Source organism: Mesoplodon mirus, assembly GCF_964341445.2.
Source record: "Mesoplodon mirus genome assembly, contig: HAP1_SCAFFOLD_34, whole genome shotgun sequence".
Taxonomy (NCBI): Eukaryota; Metazoa; Chordata; class Mammalia; order Artiodactyla; family Ziphiidae; genus Mesoplodon; species Mesoplodon mirus.
In genome coordinates this window covers 6,518,366-6,530,368 of record NW_028295813.1, presented here as the reverse complement: position 1 = coordinate 6,530,368, position 12,003 = coordinate 6,518,366, and the positions used below count along the sequence as shown (strand labels likewise).

Here is a 12,003-nt window from a genome sequence, read left to right as displayed (position 1 = left end):
ATGAAGCAACTCTTCTGATAATGAGAAACCTGTCTGAGGCAAACGAAAGATTGGCAAACAGCACAGCCTCCTCCTCAATCCACTTGATCCCACTCATTTCAATTATTTCAGCTTCTTTTATTCCAGGATTAATGTGTAGCATTATCATTTTCATTTCATTTCGCTTTTGTATTCTGCTTTTGTAAAAGCAGTATTGAGATGGACATTTGATCTTCATTGTATTTTCTCATCATTTCATTATTTCTCATCATTATTTTTGTGGATACAGCTTGATAAGCCAAACTTTAAAGTGGTAGATTCCATTAACTTTAAATTGGTAGCTTTCATTTGCTTAATTTTTTTTGCATATGCAGACAATGCGTTCATCAGTAGTTAAGGATCTCAGGGTTATGCTTTTTCCCCCATGTAGGTATGAAATATAATCTTTTCTGCCTTTACTTATCATTCACCAAGGAGCTGTTCCCCTCTCGATCTAGGCCATCATACTGCCAGGTTGGTTATGACTCAGAAGATGTTATCTGAAAAAAGTCTACAGGAAAAAAAAAGGGTTTCCCCTCCCTCATCAACAAAAGCCCACCCTCTTAGCAGTTTACAAATACTTCGATGCAAATTTGAGACAGTTCACAATAATTTTGAAGCATACCTTAACATCCTGTTTTGCAGTCACACAGTTTTTCCTACACTAAAAAAAACGCTTGCTTACATACAACTGAAAATAGAATCTTACTTGATAATATAAAAGCTACCATCAGAAGAAATCCCTTCAGGATCATTAAGCCACTTCCTTTGCTCTGAAGCTCCTATAGTAGTATTAAGTTTTATTAAACCACCTGAAAGAAATTCCAAAAGAGAACCACACACTACCATATGCAAACAACTTAAGCATTTAAAAAATTCCCAAGTTTTTAATCTAACCCCCAGTCCACCATTTTCCTTCCCCAAGCCCTACACTTTAAATCCAGTCAATCTTCATGAACTTCCCCAGCTGTCAAATTCAAAAACTGGGGAAAAACAGAAGCTAGAAAATTGGGAGTTACTTGCCAACTTGGAAGTTGAGAGTTCTTTAGTTTTCCATCCTAAGTATTTAAGTTCTCTGGTAATGAGTTATCTGAAATCATAAACTAAACAATTACCTAAACCCAACCCTCCCAATCCCAACCATAATAAGCCACTGCCAACTAATTGCCAAAATTTGCCCCTCCCCAAGTTATTTTAAAAGTTGCATTATTTGAAAACTTAACTTCAACATTTGGACTAGTCAAGCTCTTCTGAAGTTCTCCTGAGATGACTGAATATGAACCAAAGCTGCACTGTGCTGTGCAGTTCAGCTTCACTAGGAACAACTCTTCCAAGGAAAAAAGCAGCTCCAATCCCTGAAGGTGCTGGTGCCAAACAGCGTAGCAGTACAATCCTTCTCTAACTCAGTTTGTCAATAGTACTATAGCATCTGTGGAAAATCTTAGAGAAACATTTTCTCCCCCACCCTCTTCCCCAAAATACTTCAAGTAAAAATAACCAGTTACGTACTTTAAAAAAGATCTGATTAAGGGGTGGAAAAATAGAATAACTACCAGCCATTTCTCCAATGGACAGCTCCGCCACAGACCTCAAAGTGAGAGCTGATTGTGCTCTAGTTTCTACAAACTGTAAACCTGTGGTGTTCTGATAATCCTGATACTGGATTTTCTTTTCTCCTGTTACCTGGAGTCATTTGCCTTTGGAATTCTAGACAGACCTAAAGGGAAAAAAACTCAAAACATATTTTGCCCCCCCAAAACTCCCCCCCCCAGAATTACACACCCAAGCTACATATTTAGAAAACTTTTAGAATACAGGGTGAGGAAAGAAAAATAGGTCCTCTATTCACGAACCTGAAATGCTTCATTACCCCAAGCTCCATATAAAACCTGCTTACACCACTTGCTGAAATCCTCTCAAAGTTGTTCTATCAAATCCATTTGTGTTCCCTCATATTGGTTAAAAACAAAAACACTTGCCATCTACCATTCCTCCGGGCCTTGGAAGTCTGCCCTCAAAAGCTCCAGAAAAGATGAGAAAATAGGCCTGCAAAAGAGAAACCTACGACACCCGAAAATCGGCCTACATCCCCATACAACCCTTTATGCTTAGGTACGCAATTCCCCCATGACCGTTACGAGATTCAAAGGTATTACCATACGCAATTACGAAAAGAAACTCGAGATGGCCGACCCCACGGACTTTTTACCACACCACTGGCTCTCCCTGCGGGCCTTGCACACTGCGCTGCAGCTCTAGGATCCTCTATCTATCCTGCACACGGCCTGCTCGCCTCCTCCGCGTGGTTGCCAAGCCAAGCCGCACGCTAGCTTCGTCACCACATCGCACTGGCCTCCTCCTTCCTGGGATCCTCTCCTAGCTTCACCTCCAAATCGTTAGGGCTCCTTCCTTCTTCCTAGCTTCCTTCACCAAATCGCACTGGCTCCCGGGCTCCTCTTTCCTATATTCACGAACTGCCGCTTGCTCCTCAGTCCTAGTTTCACCAAACACTGGCTCCTGGAATCCTGTCTGCAGCTCCTGTCTTCCTAGATTCACTGAATCCGCTTCTGTGTAGCACCTGGGTCAGCTGTTAATTAGCGCCTAGTCCTCAGAATTTAAAATTTCATTTTAGCGCAAAGTCCAATGCAAAAACGTTAACTTGACGGTTACTCTTGCTCTTGGATTTCCTTCAGTTACAAAGTCCTTTAAATTTTCCAAAGGAAACTAAGCTACTGTATTTACAGCCTTTCAAGTGTTTAACTCTTCCAAAAACATTCTTAGTTTTTAAATTACTTCAGTCCTTTCAGTAGCTTTTTGCTGTGATTTTAAACTGACTTCCCTTCTCGTTTGGGGATAGTCTTCTAAGTTGGTCCTGGCCTACAGCAGTTTAAAAACCCTCATCTCAGATCTAACTTCCGCACCACCAGAATTAAGTTGATGGGCTTCTATAATTTTTTTAACTATAAAAACTTATTCTCCTTAGTTTTTGTTCCTTTACTTTATCCAATTTTTTGGCTTTGAACTTTCCCATCTTCTAATTTTTTTTGACGTCTATCTGGTATGCTTACGTCCAACAGCTTGCTTTTCTATTTTCTATCTGAAATACTCGACCGTACGTTCAACCTTCTCTCTTCTAATTTTGTCTTTTTCTTCCGCCTCCTACCTTCTGGGCTAAAATTCGTTTTTCTGTCTTCTAATAGGTGTATTTTTATCTTCTACTTTTCCTATCTTCTCTAGTCTTTTCTTCACCTTCCTGTACTTCTGTCTTCCGAGTTTTCCACTTCAAATTTCGAATCTTCTCAAAATCTTTATCCTACCATCCCTAGTTATTATTTCCGTCGGCTTTAGCAAATAAAGCCCTTAAAATCAAGTAGGCTTCAAATGTCGCAATTTTTATCGCGCCATGAATTTGAAGGCATATTTTTTAAATCACCTTCAGCTAATTTTCTTAAAAGACGGCCTTTAAAGAGTTTTAATCATCTACAACTTGACTTTTTAAAATGGCGGTTAGGTTCTGTTTACGTCACCCTACGTTTTAACGTTAATCTAAAAGGCTGCCTTTCATTTAAGAAAACTGCGTGCTTTGCAGTCCTATTTCTTTCAGCAATCCCTTTTAAAATTAATTTTTTCACTCCATGAAGAAGTTTCAGCTCCTAACCTCCGCCATGTTGTAAAATTATTTTTCTTCCTTTCTCAACCCGCTCTTTAAGTCTTCATATTTCCCCTAAAATAGTTATCAAAGTTACTCTGCGAATTTAATGCAAAGCAATACCTCAGTATTCTATTTATAATTCCTACAGAATTATACTAATCCTATCTATTTTAGCAGAAAAACTTATCTGCGGTCTCCTCGAGCAGCAACTCCTCCCTCACAGCAGTCTCTGCGCTCGCTGCCTCAATGTTCATGGATCATTTTGATTTCAAGGAGCATGGAGCATTGTGATGACAAGGGCATGAACCAATGTGATCCCAAGTTTCATTGAGGATTGTGATGACAATGGAAAAGGAGTATTGTGGTGACAAGCGCATAGAGCATTGTAATGACACAGTCATGTAGCCTTTTGCTGACAAAGGCATGGAGCAGTGTGATGACATGTGTCATGAAGCACTGTGATGACAAGTGTCACGGAGCATTGTGAATACAGGGGTCATGGAGCATTGTGATGTCTAGGGAATGGAGCATTGTGATGAGTAGTTCGTGGAGCATTGGGCTGAATATGTTCATGTATTACTGTGATGACTGGGGTCATGGAGCATTGTGATGACAAGGGAATGGTGCATTGTGCTGACGAGGTCCTTGAGCATTGTAATGAGAAGACCATGGAGACTTGTGATGACAATTCTCATGGAGCATTCTGATGAAAAGGGGCATGGAGCATTGTGATTACAGTGGTCTTGGAGCTTTGTGATGACTAGGGCATGGAGCATTTTGATGAGAAGGCCATGGAGCATTCTGATGACATGTGTCATGGAGCTTTTTAATGACAAGGGCATGGAGCATTGTGAATACAGTGATCTTGGAGCATTGTGATGAAAAGGGCATGGATTATTGTGATGAAAAAGGCATGGAGCCTTGTCATGACAGGGTTCAAGGAGCATTCTGACGACAAGTGTCAGGGAGCATTGTGATGACAAGTGTATTGAGCATTGTGATGACAAATATCATGGAGCATTGTGATGAGAAGACCATGGATAATTGTGATGATGAGCGTCATGGGGTGTTGTGATGATAAGTGCTAAGGAACATTGTGATCACAAGAGTTTGGAGTATTATGATGACAGAGGTCATGGAGAATATTGATTTCATTGTGATGACAATAGCCTGAAGCATGATGATGTTGGGCATGGTGCATTGTGATGACAGGGTTCATGGAGCATTGAGATGAATAGGGGTATGGAGTATTGTGTTTACAGGGTTCTTGGAGCATTGTGATGACAAGGGCATGGAGCACTGTGATGAGAAGGCCATGGAACATTCTGATGACATGCGTCATGGAACTTTGTGATGAAAAGGGCATGGAGCTTTGTGATTACAGGGTCTTCAGCATTGTGAGGACAAGTGTCATGAAAGCTTGTGATGACTACGCCGTGGAACATTGTGATGGCAAGGGTCATGGTGCATTGTTAGGACAGGGGTAATGGAGCATTTTGATGACAAGGGCTCGGAATACTGTGATACATGTGTCATGCAGGATTGTAATGACCAGAGCATGGAGCATTGTGATGACCAGGCACGGAATACTGTGATACATGTGTCATGCAGGATTCTAATGAACAGGGCATGGAGCATTGTGATGAGAAGGGCATCGAGCATTGTGATGACAAGTGTCATGGAGCTTTGTGATGACAAGGGTATGGAGCAATGTGATGAGAGGGTTCATGGAACATTGTGATGACAATGACATGGAGCATTGTGATGTCAAGGGTCATGGAGCTTTGTGATGACAAATGTCATGGAGCATTTTGATGCCAAGGGCATGGTGCATTGTGATGAGAAGGGCAGGGAGCATTTTGATGACTGGGTCATGCAGGAATTTGATAAAGAGTGTAATGGAACATTTTGATGGCAGGGGTTATAGAACATTTTGATGTCAGGGTTCTTGGAGCTTTGGGTTGAAAAGGGTCATGGAGCATTTAGATGACAGGGGTTATGGAACATTGTGAAGTCAGGGGTCATGGATCATTGTGATGATAAGGGGATGTAGCATTGTGATGACAGGTTCATGGAACATTGTGATTACAGGGGTGAGGGAGTATTGTGATGACTAGTGATGGAACATTGTGATATCTCTGGTGAGAGAGCATTTTGATGAGAAGTGCATGGACCATTGTGATTACAAGGTTTATGGAACATTGCAATGACAAGGTTGTGGACCGTTGTGATGAAATGTGTGTGGCACATTTTGATGACAATTGTCATGGAGCATTGTTCTGACAACGACAAGGAGCATTGTGATGACAATGGTCACAGAGAATTGTGATGAAAAGTTCATGGAAGGACTTCCGGGTAAGATGGCGGAAGAGTAAGACGCGGAGATCACCTTCCTCCCCACGGATACACAAGAAATACAGCTACACGTGGAACAACTGCTACAGAACACCTACTGAACGCTGGCAGAAGACCCCAGACCTCCCAAAAGGCAAGAAACTCCCCACATACCTGTGTAGGGTAAAGCGGAGAGATCCCCACACAGAGGATCGGTGCCGAGCGGCACTCACCAGCCTGAGAGGCTTGTCTGCTCGCCCGCCGGGGCACGCAGCGCTGGAAGCTGAGGCTCGGGCTTCAGTCAGAGCGCAGAGAGAGGACTGGGGCTGGCGGCGAGAACTCAGCGTGAAGGGGGCTAATGTGCCACAGCTAGCCGGCAGGGAGTCCGGGAAAACTCTGGATCTTCCGAAGAGGCAAGAGACTTTTTCTTCCCTCTTGGTTTCCTGGTGCGTGAGGAGAGGGGATTAAGAGCGCTGCTTAAAGGGGCTCCACAGACGGGCGCGAGTCGCGACTGAAAGCGCGGAGACCAGTGACAGGCGTGGGACCCTGGGGCTGCTGCTGCTGCCGCCAAGAAGCCTGTGTGCGAGCGCAGGTCACTGCCCACACCGCCCTTCCGGGAGCCTGTGCAGCCCGCCACTGCCAGGGTCCCGGGATCCAGGGGCGGCATCCCTGGGAGAACGCACGGCACGCCTTGGGCTGGTGCAACGTCACACCGACATCTGCCGCTGCAGGCTCGCCCCACACTCCGTCCCCCTCACTCCCGCCCGGCCTGAGTGAGCAAGAGTCCCCAAAGCGGCTGCTCCTTTAACCCTGTCCTGTCTGAGCGAAGAACAGACGCCCTCCGGCGACCTACACGCAGAGGCGGGGCCAAATCCAAAGCTGAGACCCAGGAGCTGTGAGAACAAAGAAGAGAAACAGAAACCTCTCCCAGCAGCCTCAGAAGCAGCGGATTAAAGCTCCACAATCAACTTGATGTACCCTGCATCTGTGGAATACATGAATAGACAACACATCATCCCAAATTGAGGAGCCCGGAGTCAGTGCTGTGCCTCTGAGGTGGGAGAGCCAACTTCAGGACACTGGTCCACAAGGGACCTCCCAGCTCCACATAATATGAAACGACAAAAATCTTCCAGAGATCTCCATCTCAACACCAGCACCCAGCTTCACTCAACGACCAGCAAGCTACAGTGCTGGACACCCTATGTCAAACAACTAGCAAGACAGGAACACAACGCCACCCATTAGCAGAGAGGTGGCCTAAAATCATAAAAAGTCCACAGACACCCCAAAACACACCACCAGACGTGGACCTGCCCACCAGAAAGACAAGATCCAGCCTCATCCACCAGAACACAGGCACTAATCCCCATCACCAGGAAGCCCACACAACCCACTAAACCAACCTTAGCCAAAGGGGACAGACACCAAAAACAACGGGAACTACGAACCGGCAGCCTGCAAAAAGGAGACCCCAAACACAGTAACATAAGCAAAATGAGAAGACAGAAAAACACACAGCAGAAGAAGGAGCAAGATAAAAACCCACCAGATCTAACAAATGAAGAGGTAATAGGCAGTCTACCTGAAAAAGAATTCAGAATAATGATGGTAAAGATGATCCAAGATTCTATTTCCCAGATCCAAAATCTTGGAAATAGAATAGACAAAATGCAAGAAACAGTTAACAAGGACCTAGAAGAACTAAAGATGAATCAAGCATCAATTAAAAACACAATACATGAAATAAAAAATACTCTAGATGGGATCAATAGCAGAATAACTGAGGCAGAAGAACGGATAAGTGAGGTGGAAGATAAAATAGTGGAAATAACTGCTGCAGAGCAAAATAAAGAAAAAAGAATGAAAAGAACAGAGGACAGTCTCAGAGACCTCTGGGACAACATTAAACACACCAACATTCGAATTATAGGGGTTCCAGAAGAAGAAGAGAAAAAGAAAGGGACTGAGAAAATATTTGAAGAGATTATAGTTGAAAACTTCCCTAATATGGGAAAGGAAATAGTTAATCAAGTCCAGGAGGCACAGAGAGTCTCATACAGAATAAATCCAAGGAGAAATACGCCAAGACACATATTAATCAAACTGTCAAAAATTAAACACAAAGAAATCATATTAAAAGCAGCAAGGCAAAAACAACAAATAACACACAAGGGAATCCCCATCAGGATAACAGAAGATCTCTCAGCAGAAACTCTACAAGCCAGAAGGGAGTGGCAGGACATAATTAAAGTGATGAAGGAGAAAAAACTGCAACCAAGATTACTCTACCCAGCAAGGATCTCATTCAGATTTGATGGAGAAATTAAAACCTTTACAGACAAGCAAAAGCTGAGAGAGTTCAGCACCACCAAACCAGCTTTAAAACAAATGCTAAAGGAAATTCTCTAGGCAAGAAACACAACAGAAGGAAAAGACCTACAATAACGAACCCAAAACAATTAAGAAAATGGGAATAGGAACATACATATCGATAATTACCTTAAATGTAAATGGACTAAATGCTCCCACCAAAAGATACAGATTGGCTGAATGGATACAAAAACAAGACCCATATATATGCTGTCTACAAGAGACCCACTTCAGACCTAGAGACACATACAGACTGAAAGTAAGGGGATGGAAAATGATATTCCATGCAAATGGAAATCAAAAGAAAACTGGAGTAGCAATTCTCATATCAGACAAAATAGACTTTAAAATAAAGACTACTAGAAGAGACAAAGAAGGACACTACCTAATGATCAAGGGATCGATCCAAGAAGAAGATACAACAATTGTAAATATTTATGCACCCAACATAGGAGCACCTCAATACATAAGGCAAATACTAACAGCCATAAAAGAAGAAATCGACAGTAACACAATCATAGTAGGGGACTTTAACACCCCACTTTCACCAATGGACAGATCATCCAAAATGAAAATAAATAAGGAAACACAAGCTTTAAATGATACATTAAACAAGATGGACTTAATTGATATTTATAGGACATTCCATCCAAAAACAACAGAATACACATTTTTCTCAAGTGCTCATGGAACATTCTCCAGGATAGATCATATCTTGGGTCACAAATCAAGCCTTGGTAAATTCAAGAAAATTGAAATTGTATCAAGTATCTTTTCCGACCACAATGCTATGAGACTAGATATCAATTACAGGAAAAGAGCTGTAAAAAATACAAACACATGGAGACTAAACAATACCCTACTTAATAACGAAGTGATCACTGAAGAAATCAAAGAGGAAATTAAAAAATACCTAGAAACAAATGACAATGGAGACACGACGACCCAAAACCTATGGGATGCAGCAAAAGCAGTTCTAAGAGGGAAGTTTATAGCAATAAAATCCCACCTTAAGAAACAGGAAACATCTCGAATAAACAACCTAACCTTGCACCTAAAGCAATTAGAGAAAGAAGAACAAAAACATCCCAAAGTTAGCAGAAGGAAAGAAATCATAAAAATCAGATCAGAAATAAATGAAAAAGAAATGAAGGAAATGATAGCAAAGATCAATAAAACTAAAAGCTGGTTCTTTGAGAAGATAAACAAAATTGATAACCCATTAGCCAGACTCATCAAGAAAAACAGGGAGAAGACTCAAATCAATAGAATTAGAAATGAAAAAGGAGAAGTAACAACTGACACTGCAGAAATACAAAAGATCGTGAGAGATTACTATAAGCAACTCTATGCCAATAAAATGGAAAACCTGGAAGAAATGGACAAATTCTTAGAAATGCACAACCTGCCGAGACTGAACCAGGAAGAAATAGAAAATATGAACAGACCAATCACAAGCACTGAAATTGAAACTGTGATAAAAAATCTTCCAACAAACAAAAGCCCAGGACCAGATGGCTTCACAGGCGAATTCTATCAAGCATTTAGAGAAGAGCTAACACCTATCCTTCTGAAACTCTTCCAAAATATAGCAGAGGGAGGAACACTTCCAAACTCATTCTACGAGGCCACCATCACCTTGATACCAAAACCAGACAAGGATGTCACAAAGAAAGAAAACTACAGGCCAATATCACTGATGAACATAGATGCAAAAATCCTCAACAAAATACTAGCAAACAGAATCCAACAGCACATTAAAAGGATCATACACCATGATCAAGTGGGGTTTATTCCAGGAATGCAAGGATTCTTCAATATACGCAAATCAATCAACGTGATACACCATATTAACAAATTGAAGGAGAAAAACCATATGATCATCTCAATAGATGCAGAGAAAGCTTTCGACAAAATTCAACACCCATTTATGATAAAAACCCTGCAGAAAGTAGGCATAGAGGGAACTTTCCTCAACATAATAAAGGCCATATATGACAAACCCACAGCCAGCATCATCCTCAATGGTGAAAAACTGAAACCATTTCCACTAAGATCAGGAACAAGACAAGGTTGCCCACTCTCACCACTCTTATTCAACCTAGTTTTGGAAGTTTTAGCCACAGCAATCAGAGAAGAAAAGGAAATAAAAGGAATCCAAATTGGAAAAGAAGAAGTAAAGCTGTCACTGTTTGCAGATGACATGATACTATACATAGAGAATCCTAAAGATGCTACCAGAAAACTACTAGAGCTAATCAATGAATCTGGTAAAGCTGCAGGATACAAAATTAATGCACAGAAATCTCTGGCATTCCTATATACTAATGATGAAAAATCTGAAAGTGAAATCAAGGAAACACTCCCATTTACCATTGCAACCAAAAGAATAAAATATCTAGGAATAAACCTTCCTAAGGAGACAAAAGACCTGTATGCAGAAAATGATAAGACACTGATGAAAGAAATTAAAGATGATACAAATAGATGGAGAGATGTACCATGTTCTTGGATTGGAAGAATCAACATTGTGAAAATGACTCTACTACCCAAAGCAATCTACAGATTCAATGCAATCCCTATCAAACTACCACTGGCATTTTTCACAGAACTAGAACAAAAAATTTCACAATTTGTATGGAAACACAAAAGACCCCGAATAGCCAAAGCAATCTTGAGAACGAAAAATGGAGCAGGAGGAATCAGGCTCCCTGACTTCAGACTATACTACAAAGCTACAGTAATCAAGACAGTATGGTACTGGCACAAAAACAGAAAGATAGATCAATGGAACAGGATAGAAAGCCCAGAGTTAAACGCACGGACATATGGTCACCTTATCTTTGATAAAGGAGGCAGGAATGTACAGTGGAGAAAGGACAGTCTCTTCCATAAGTGGTGCTGGGAAAACTGGATAGGGACATGTAAAAGTATGAGATTAGATCACTCCCTAACACCATACACAAAAATAAGCTCAAAATGGATTAAAGACCTAAATGTAAGGCCAGACACTATCAAACTCTTAGAGGAAAACATAGGCAGAACACTCTATGACATAAATCACAGCAAGATCCTTTTTGACCCACCTCCTAGAGAAATGGAAATAAGGACAAAAATAAACACATGGGACCTAATGAAACTTCAAAGCTTTTGCACAGCAAAGGAAACCATAAACAATACCAAAAGACAACCCTCAGAATGGGAGAAAATATTTGCAAATGAAGCAACTGACAAAGGATTAATCTCCAAAATTTATAAGCAGCTCATGCAGCTCAATAACAAAAAAACAAACAACCCAATCCAAAAATGGGCAGAAGACCTAAATAGACATTTCTCCAAAGAAGATATACAGACTGCCAACAAACACATGAAAGGATGCTCAATATCTTTGCTCATTAGAGAAATGCAAATCAAAACTACAATGAGATATCATCTCACACCAGTCAGAATGGCCATCATCAAAAAATCTAGGAACAATAAATGCTGGAGAGGGTGTGGAAAAAAGGGAACACTCTTGCACTGCTGGTGGGAATGTGAATTGGTGCAGCCGCTATGGAGAACGGTATGGTGGTTCCTTAAAATACTACAAATAGAACTACCATATGACCCAGCAATCCCACTACTAG

The 12,003-nt window shown here is 41.3% G+C and overlaps 1 long non-coding RNA gene across 1 annotated transcript; it reads right to left on the bottom strand.

The window, feature by feature from the left end:
* Window positions 1–221: 221 nt before the first annotated feature.
* Window positions 222–3,909, bottom strand: LOC309797310. The gene is made up of 2 exons (XR_014292579.1): window positions 728–3,909; window positions 222–529 (listed from the first exon to the last, which is right to left on the bottom strand). It is a non-coding gene; the product is annotated as an uncharacterized lncRNA (long non-coding RNA).
* Window positions 3,910–12,003: the final 8,094 nt, after the last annotated feature.